The 9,209-nt window shown below is 34.4% G+C and overlaps 1 long non-coding RNA gene across 1 annotated transcript; it reads left to right on the plus strand.

The window, feature by feature from the left end:
- The first annotated feature begins 2,341 nt into the window (after nt 1-2,341).
- On the plus strand, nt 2,342-5,925 carry LOC136828558 (uncharacterized). The gene is made up of 2 exons (XR_010850105.1): nt 2,342-2,642; nt 5,245-5,925. It is a non-coding gene; the product is annotated as an uncharacterized lncRNA (long non-coding RNA).
- Nucleotides 5,926-9,209: the final 3,284 nt, after the last annotated feature.

Raw genomic sequence — 9,209 nt, forward strand, 5'->3', positions numbered from 1 at the left:
CCGGCTGTCCGCGGTGAGGATGTTATTTTACTTGCTTTACAAGAATTTAAAGTCATATTTTGTCGGCCGGCTGTAAATATACCAATATCAATCTAACGGGTAGTCAGCACCATTTAATCCATGTTTAGTGTTTACTGGTTACAATTTTGGGCTATGGAGGTGGGGGCTTGCCATGAATGCCGGCAAAGACCCCCCATGGCCTTCAAAGGTCAATGACAGCTTAACAGCCGCTTTAAATTCCTCTAAAGTAAAATAACATAGGAAAACGTCAATTCCCATAGTGTAGGTTTGGACAGGCAAGGTTACCCAGCACCCCAAGTGAGGTTAAGAAGGTAAGGTCTGGTTAGGTCAGGACATGGCATTCTAGGGAAGGTTAGGTTTGTTGTAGTTGGCAGAACCTGTGTCTGTCTTTCTCAACTGGCCCTTAGGCTAAACACTTTAGAAAAGGGTGTATAGAAATTATTATTATTATTATTATTATTATTATTATTATTATTATTATTATTATTATTATTATTATTATTCAGATGAACCCTATTTATATGGAACAATCCCACAGGGCCCATTGACTTGAAATTCAAGCTTCCAAAGAATGCAGTACAGGTGAGATAATTTTAAAATTGACCAAGTGATGAAAAATTTGCCGTCTTTCGTTCATGTTTTTGCATTAATCCCCTAGGGCCTGGTGCTCAACAGGGTAGAAGCTCCTTGGGACACTTGTTTAGTATCAGCTCCTCGGAGATGAATATAAAAATATAGGCAAAATATGGCGAATTTCTCATTATCTCTGTCAATTTTTCAACTTATCTCACCTGTGCTGCATTCTATACACTTTTTATATATTGTTTAGCATAAAAATTCTATTAATAAACTATATTTTCTTGTGGCTGTCACCTTTATATCTACCAAGGTTAAGGTTTTATTTAGCGTATGAACCGATGCTTTTCAAAAAAGGTTTTGGATTTAAGTTTTGCCTGACTATACCAACTGTGATGTTAAATCTTGTGTTGAAACTATTACTGGTCATGTATTAAACATAGAATCTCAAGGGTTGTATTAGTATTCTGAAACTGCACAGCTGGCTGGTACTCATATATCAGGAAAAGAGTGGGGTTATATTTTCAGCAATGAAAATTATTTTGTAAAGCTTGAAGATACAGGTACATATTACATGAATGATTAAGGGTTTTTAATTGCTCTAAGTTTGTATCAGAAACTGTATTCATAAAAGTTAAAGTATTTTTATCCTTTGGAGTTTTTAACAACTGTCTTGAGGGTGATATGATATCTGTATTGTCTTGTGTTAGGTAAGGTTGCGATACCTACAGTGCAGTACCCTCCTAGTGCAGTCAGTGCACCTCACGCAGTGCACTGTAGGCATTACTTTTGAGTTCTTTGCAGCGTCCCTCCGGCCCCTAGCTGCGACCCCTTTCATTCCTTTTGCAGTACCTCCACTCATATTCTCTGTCTTCCATCTTACTTTCCACCATCTCTTAACAATTGCTTCATATTGCAACTGCTAGGTTTTCCTCCGGTTACACCTGTCAAACCTTTTTACTTTCAATTTTCCATTCAGGCTTGAATGATCTCATAGGTCTCAGCTCTTGGCCTTAGGCCTAAGTTTTATATTCCATTTTATATTCCATCTTCCAGTGCAGTAAAACACATCATGAAATACATGTACTGTGACTGGCACTTGGTATCAAATTTCCTGTAAAGATAAGAACTGGGTCTTTCTGCTTCAGCATTCCATTATTGCTAAACAGTGATGACCAGTTGCGTGTTGTCTTCGTGACGCTAGATGTTTTGCTAGGAACATTTCTAGTGCAATTTAAGTGACAAAAGTCGCTAAACCTGTCGACAAAATCTAGAGCTGTTTAAAATGTGGAGAAAATATTTTTCCATAGGATCACACAACAAGAGGTGAGAGTTGGTTGCAATTAAGACGAGGTGACTTAGGAACGCCTGCGGATGATTTACATGGGTGGATGCCAGCTCATCATAATAGGAACCCAGGAGACAATTAAGTCAGTCATTTCAAGCTGATAAATTCCTGACTGGCTGAGTTTTAAATCAGTGGACTCCAGGTGTACAAAAAGTTGATTAAGCAGTATATTTTATTAAAGTAATGTGATTATGTGAGGTAATCCCTTCACCAGGTTGTGAAATCGAGACTGTTATAAAGTAATGGTTTGTAACTATGAAATTTGAAAGTGATTTAAATAATTTGAGTAGGCTTCAATTGTGTACTGTAAATTTCCATACCTACATTATACTAAGTCTTTGGAAGTATATAAATGCATTGTGCCCTCATCAATCTTTACTTCTATATTTCAGGTTATCTGCTTAAGTTACACAACTTGCAACTTGCTTGTGACAGCGGCACTGAAGATATTTTACGAGTCACTAGAGGCGACAGATAAGTTCACTGATAGGCTGCTAGTCCCAACAATGACGTCTGTTGTCAAAATGAAGAAGAATCGTCATCTCGTTGAAAACCCAGTGCAGAATAAGTGAACTTTTTTCATTGATTTCTATTGTATGAAGAACCATCTTGACTAATACACCGCTTTCTAGGAGCAGTTTTGGAAGTACAAGTCATTTATTTATGATTTCTCAGCTTGATATTCACTGAAAAGATTGTATGATTGTAAAACCAATTTGTTTATTATGTTCTAGTGCCTTAAGTGTGAATGCTAATACCATATTTGAGATACAAAACAATTACTTTTACCAGTAAGATTAATGCCTGCTTTCTATAGAAGAAATTAATTGTTTTATATAAGTGATTACCAAGTAATTACATGGCCTATAGTTTCTTGCACGGCAGCTTAAATTAAAAAATTAGTGGGTAACGCCTCGAAGTATAGTGCAGGAACTACAAGCAGACAACGTCAGCTTTGTTCTTAATTCTGGTCGGAGACAGGATTATGATGTATTATCCCTGATTTTCGAGTAACCTTCGCTTCAAAGCTTTCAGGATCAGTGCATTTTATTGTTTGTTTTAAGATCTGATTCAAATTATCACATTTGCTAATGTAGCAAATTCTCGCAATCATATTGTTTAACTACCTCAGCGTAGTTTACCACGCTACCACCTTACCGGGTCAATGTAATGAAACGTAAACATTTTAAGTGGCTAGCAATGTAACCAGCATTTATGGTAATGAAATGGTTATTTGCAAGTCTCAATTGATGTCGACAGGATTTGAGCATGCCCGTATGATGTTACCCAGTGTACTTTTGAACAATGTTGGTAAAGGTCAACTTCTTCCTATGCCGGGTAGCATAAAAACTTAAATATGTTCGCACCGCTTTCATCGGACAGTTTAATAAAAACACAAATATTGTGTTCTCTGACGAACCAATTTTTTTTGGTATTGAAACGCATACCGACAAGTCTCAAATAATGTTTTGATAGTAATTGAGATATGTCTGTATGATGGCACTGGGTAATTTTTAACTCGTGGCTAAGACCTCAAACCCCCTTCGAGAGATGACAGATTTTGAATCCTTTTTCCATACTGTCTCTAATAACTTTGTTGACAACGATCTGGACGAATTGGCCTTTTCCCGTCAGAGCTCTACGCTGTTATTCAAAGGACCTCGTCATCTGAGACCAGGGTCCTGAAGACTTTCCTAGACCGGCCGAACAAGGAAGAAATGTCCAGGAATACGATCTCCTCTTTGGCGCGCCATGGAACTATCAGACAAGCTTATACCGTAGTTCGACTTCTCATGCACCAGTCCTAATAAGGCGCATATAGGAGCACATAAATGTTAGAGGTCTAGGCTTTTGTCATATTCAAAGAGAATTTCTGTCTGTTCAAAGGATTTTGGAAGGCTGGCACTTTTGGCTTTGGTTGTGTTGTTTTTAATCGACTCAGCTAACGCCAGAGAATTTATCTCACATTAAGACCGAAGGTTTGTTAGTTATAAAAAATGCAAATTTATTTAAAATTTGTCCTTTATTTGTGTTTTATTTAATTTCCTCTTTGCTCTGGCAGATCTAATGTAAGTTTTGTTATTATATCAATTTTCCTTCAGTTTCTGAGCAGATATCTCTGTCATTCATATGTTTTCATTGATTTAGAGGGTTTGGGTGTTACAGAGGCCTAGTTTATTTGTATTTATTTGATTTCTTTCGTGATAGATCTATAGTAAGTTTTGGTATTATTGTTATAAGTATTATCAAAAATACATCCCAGAATGCCACGAACTTGCTAACTAATTCTCAAAGACACCAGTGACCATAAAGTGTCAGAGTGTCTTTTTAACTCACTAGAAGCAACAGCATTCATCAAAGAGCTTGAGAAATTTATCTGCAGTCTTGTAGTGTAGGTTATATAAGACTTGTAGGCACACCAAACAGACATCCCAGCCTGAACTCTCCTAGGCTCACCTGAAGAATTCTTCTTATTATTAGCAGTTATGACTTGGACCATTGACTGACGGTCTCTTTGTTTGTCACTCTTTGTGTTGTACTTTAACAGAGATCTGTCGTTCACAACTGATCCTGAATCCCCCTTTTTCCTGCTGTGAGCAAATCATATTTGCAGCAATGTTCCCTTTTCACTGTAGAACTTCTCAGTTCCAGAGGGCCTTATTTCACGCCGTTGGACTGTGAAGCAGTCACCGAGAATGTTGTGCACTGGAAGTTTTGAAGTTCAAGCAAAGATGCAATGCATTGCTGCCTTAGTAGCATCCTTTTGCATTTGAATACATTTACCTATCTACAGTATTAATGTATCTTATTTATTTTTCTTAGCCAGTAAGATCTTGTCTTTCTTTATATCCCTCTGGTTCTCCTTCTTACTTCTTTCTAATGAATGCCATAATATATACTTTGGAAGCTTGAATTTCAAGTTAGTGGCCCCTGTGGTGGGCTTGTTCCATATGAATAGGTTTCATCTTCTTAATAATGGTAATAATAATAATTAAACAAGAGGTGGAATCTGGAACAAGGCAGTGTTTTGAAAATTAGATGGCCAGGTGGTAGAATTTTATGTAGGGTACTGTAGGCAAAAACTTAAGAATTATGAAGTTGAACATGAAAAGGGTGACTCAAGACATAGTGAAGATATTAAATTTATAATATATTGCTTTTGTAGGTTTCAACTCTAACAACTTGTTGTGTAAAAGTTGAGGGTTAGGTTAGTAAATGTTTCTGAAAGGCTTTTCTCCTCGTCTGAATTATTTGTAAATGTTTTCAGTGCCATTACTAAAATCTTGATTTTTTTGCAGATTTTGGAATTTGTACAAAGTCCAGAGCTTACACTGAAGAATTATCATTTGAACTCTGGCCCAAGGAACAAGAGCTCATTCTGGCATAAGGCCAGCATCATTTAAAATCTGAGACACATCGAATTTGCTCTAACGTCACCCGCCCACCTACCTTCCTATCACGTCTTCAGTTGAGGAGAAGAATTTAATAGAATTATTACATACATTTCTTGTTGCTGCTTTCCAGCAAAGTATAATGACTGGTATCTTGTGTTGTGGGCTGTATGTGTACGAATTTATACATGAGTGATGTGTATGGGAGCCTTTAGTTTTTTTTTTTTTTTTTTTTTTAGTTTTTAAAATGATTTTTCAGAGGTACCTTATTCCTATGTGATAGTTTTGGCTTAATAGGTACTGTGGAACGCGGAGTGTGTTTATTTTAATGTTGTGCAATGAATGTCGATTAATCATGAGAGTATTGCCTGATCGCTGATAGTACTCAGTATTGATTGATAGGTTGTTCACTACCATTATTCGCTTTTTCCTTCCTCTCTGTATCCGAGTCTTGGAAACCTCAACTATTGTAGCTTAGACTGGATATTATCTATATTTCTGATAAGTATCAGAGTTTGTTAAGTAACAAATTCTGTGATTTAGCATGCAATTGAAGATTGGTCTAGATTTCTGATAAGTAGCAGAGTTTGTTAAGTAACAAATAATTCTATATTTTAGCATGCAATTGAATATGGTCTAGATTTCTGATAAGCAACAACAGTACTCTACATAGTCTTCACCCAAACTAACCTCTAGTATACACTTAAAAGTCAGTTTTAAGAGATTATTATATGGTAGCATATACAAAAACAATCATACTTTATAGCTGATAACTAATGTACAGAAGGGTGTCAAGTTGAGATAATAATTTTTATATTTAATAATTTCTGTAATGTCATATCTAGATAGGTTTCAAAAATGCTCCTTTGTACAGTGAGATGATGTTTTCCCTTCTTGGTAACCCTGTAAGAAACAGTTTATAGGTTCATAGCCCATAGGTTCATAACCCTGTTTAGGAACTTTTTGTCTAAGAATTATGAGCAGAAGTCTGTGACTGAAAGTGTACGCTTTCTTTTAGATGAATAGTAATTATCATAAATTAGAAATTGGTATTATCAAGTAATTGAACGGAAGTAGAGTGTTCAAAAGTAATTGCATAATTCTTTATACAATGAAGATTATGAACATGATGTATACATGTATGAAACACTGTGGAATATTTGGATGGAAGAAACAGTGTGATTGTATATGAACTGTTTGAAAAAATTGATGTAGTTTCTAAAGGATTTTATGATTGTTACACTATATGATTAAGTTTTCAAAAGAATTTGTAAGTGTTATGCTTGTAATGAAATAATTTGTCAAGTAATTGTGATAATTTTGAACTGGATTGTATAGTAGTGTCACATAATGGTGAAATCATATGTTAAATATCGCATTAATTTTAAGTTGCACAGATGCCAGCGAGCTTATTCGTACAACAGAATGCAAAAAAATAATAATTTTTGCGTGATTTATGTGCCTAGAGTTGCAGGTGTTTCCGTAGACTGTAAACCATATGCTTTTGTGAAACCACCACATGGTGCACTGTAGGCATCACTGTAGGCTGTTTGAGGTATCCCTTTAGGCCCCCAGAAGGCTGCACTCACTTCTTTTAGTCCAACCACACTAACTCCAAATCTCTTCAATTTCTAAGTGCTGATTACGGAAAGTGCACCAGTGCTTGGCCTTGCAGCCAAAACTTCCAGAAGTAATTCACTTTCAGTTCACCCCAAGATTTTGGCTGCATTAACATAGGTCAGGTTCGTTAAACGATGACTGATATCCATGTAACATAGATTATTATACTTAATATACCATTAGCAAAGGTCATTATTCTATATGTGTTTTTATGTAAATCAATCATTCTCTGCATAAGTTAGACATTGGCTGATAAGCAACAGTAGTCATCAGTCATTATTATTATTATTATTATTATTATTATTATTATTATCATTATTATTATTATTACTGTAGCAGACTTTATTTTAACTTTCAAAAAGAAGTTATCTGGTTTATATGAGGCTCAGGTTAACTGTGAAGGAAACATGCATAATTATTGTTAATCTTTTTGTTTTGAAATATCTTGAATCTTAAATCATATTCTAGTGTTTTGACATATATCTTGGAGAGTAAAATGATTCAGGAGATTGAAAATAGCAATGTCACATGTATTCAAATTAATATGAAGGAGTAGGCCTGTCATTTGAACAATCACACAAGAATTAGCAAAAACAGTCAAAAACACATTGCATTTAAGCTTGTCTTGTGATATATGATATTAAGACACTGTAAAACCATGGTTCTTTAGTTATTAATGAGTTTATTCATCTTTTTTTTCCACATTCTGGATTTTCAGAAAACAACCAAACAGATCTCATTTATTGATAGACTACCATTCCTGTGTGTTTTTCAAATTTTAGAGTTCGTTTGACTTTCAGCATGAATCAGATTTAGATTTTGTAACCACAATTTAGATTCCATTCTCAGTGAGAAAGCTTTGTTATAATTCATATTAAATATTAATTATACTATATTTCCTGATAGCAGTTCATTGTAAAACATTCAAAATGTATCAGTGTCACACCTTACATTGAATTTCAAACTTGCTTAAGCTCATAGCATTTTCTATAATGTAATCAATGTTTATTTTCCATTTAATATTACAGTGTTAATGTGTTTAATGTTACAATGTTAGCCAATTTAATATTTCAATGTTAGCTGGTTTAATGTTGCAATTTTAGAAGTTAGATAAAGGGGTAAGATTGTCATTAGGTCTATTGAATACAGAGGTTCTTGCATTACTTGTTCTTAAGATTTGTTCAAGACAATAGATTATTTGCCCTGTAAAGCTCACTGGCATTCTGTAAACTTACTGTCGATTTTATGTTATATTTATTTTGTAAATTAAATTTTAACGGGCAGAACACATTCTAATTGTTTAAAGGATTATTTTTTGTTATGCATCAGTGGTACCACTTTTTAAATTTATTTTTTGAAGGCTTTTGATTAAATTTCTAAAATCATGAAGGAGGATCTTCTAAGCTAAGAAGACACATCTATAGAAGAATGTCACGTTATTATAGGAATATTTTAACCAGACTTTGACTAAAAAATGTGTAGACTTTTGAAAGTGCTTCTGATTAATTGATTCTAGAATTATATTAAATATGAGTAATAGAGGAGTTGAGAAGTTGGTAGCTAAGTAAATTGTATTTTGTATCATCATTAATCAGTTTTCAATAAGGCTATTTGGTTAGTTGTTAGCATTTCATGTTCGTAGGTAGATTTTGTGGTTTAAACAGCTCTCTCTGAGAGCCTTTTCAAACTCCTTTGAAATAAAAATAGTTAACACAAATATTACCAATATGTGTTCTGCCTGTTAGTGCCATAGAGAAGTTTAGTATAATAGCATATTGCAACAATGGCCAAATCTTTGAATTAATTCAGAAAAAGTACATTTAAGGGATGTGTTCATGTGTAGGTGGGTATGGGTTGGCTGTTTCAGTAACTAAGGTTTTTCTTTTTAATATGAATCAAGAAAAGTTTTCTTTCTGTTGTAGTTCAAAAGCTTAATAGGCCTTCATAAAATTTTAGGTCAAGCTAACCAAGTAGATAGCTTTGCTTTTAAACTTAATTGTCTGTTTCTTACACTTAAATATACAGTAATGTGGCTTGGTCGTGACTTATAATACCAGTTAAAAGTTTTTAGACATTAACTCATTAGTTTCAGCTTATGAATTCAGTTTACAAAGCCTCTGGCCTGCAATTCTTTTTTAAGTTCTTAGGTTTTATTTTGCATAGTAGAGCAACATTTCATGTTGAGAAAACTTTAGGTTTATCAGCAACTTATTTTCTGAAATGATAGATAGTTTGGAAAGTCTTTAGTGTCA

Source organism: Macrobrachium rosenbergii, chromosome 43 (genome assembly GCF_040412425.1).
Source record: "Macrobrachium rosenbergii isolate ZJJX-2024 chromosome 43, ASM4041242v1, whole genome shotgun sequence".
NCBI classification, from domain to species: domain Eukaryota; kingdom Metazoa; phylum Arthropoda; class Malacostraca; order Decapoda; family Palaemonidae; genus Macrobrachium; species Macrobrachium rosenbergii.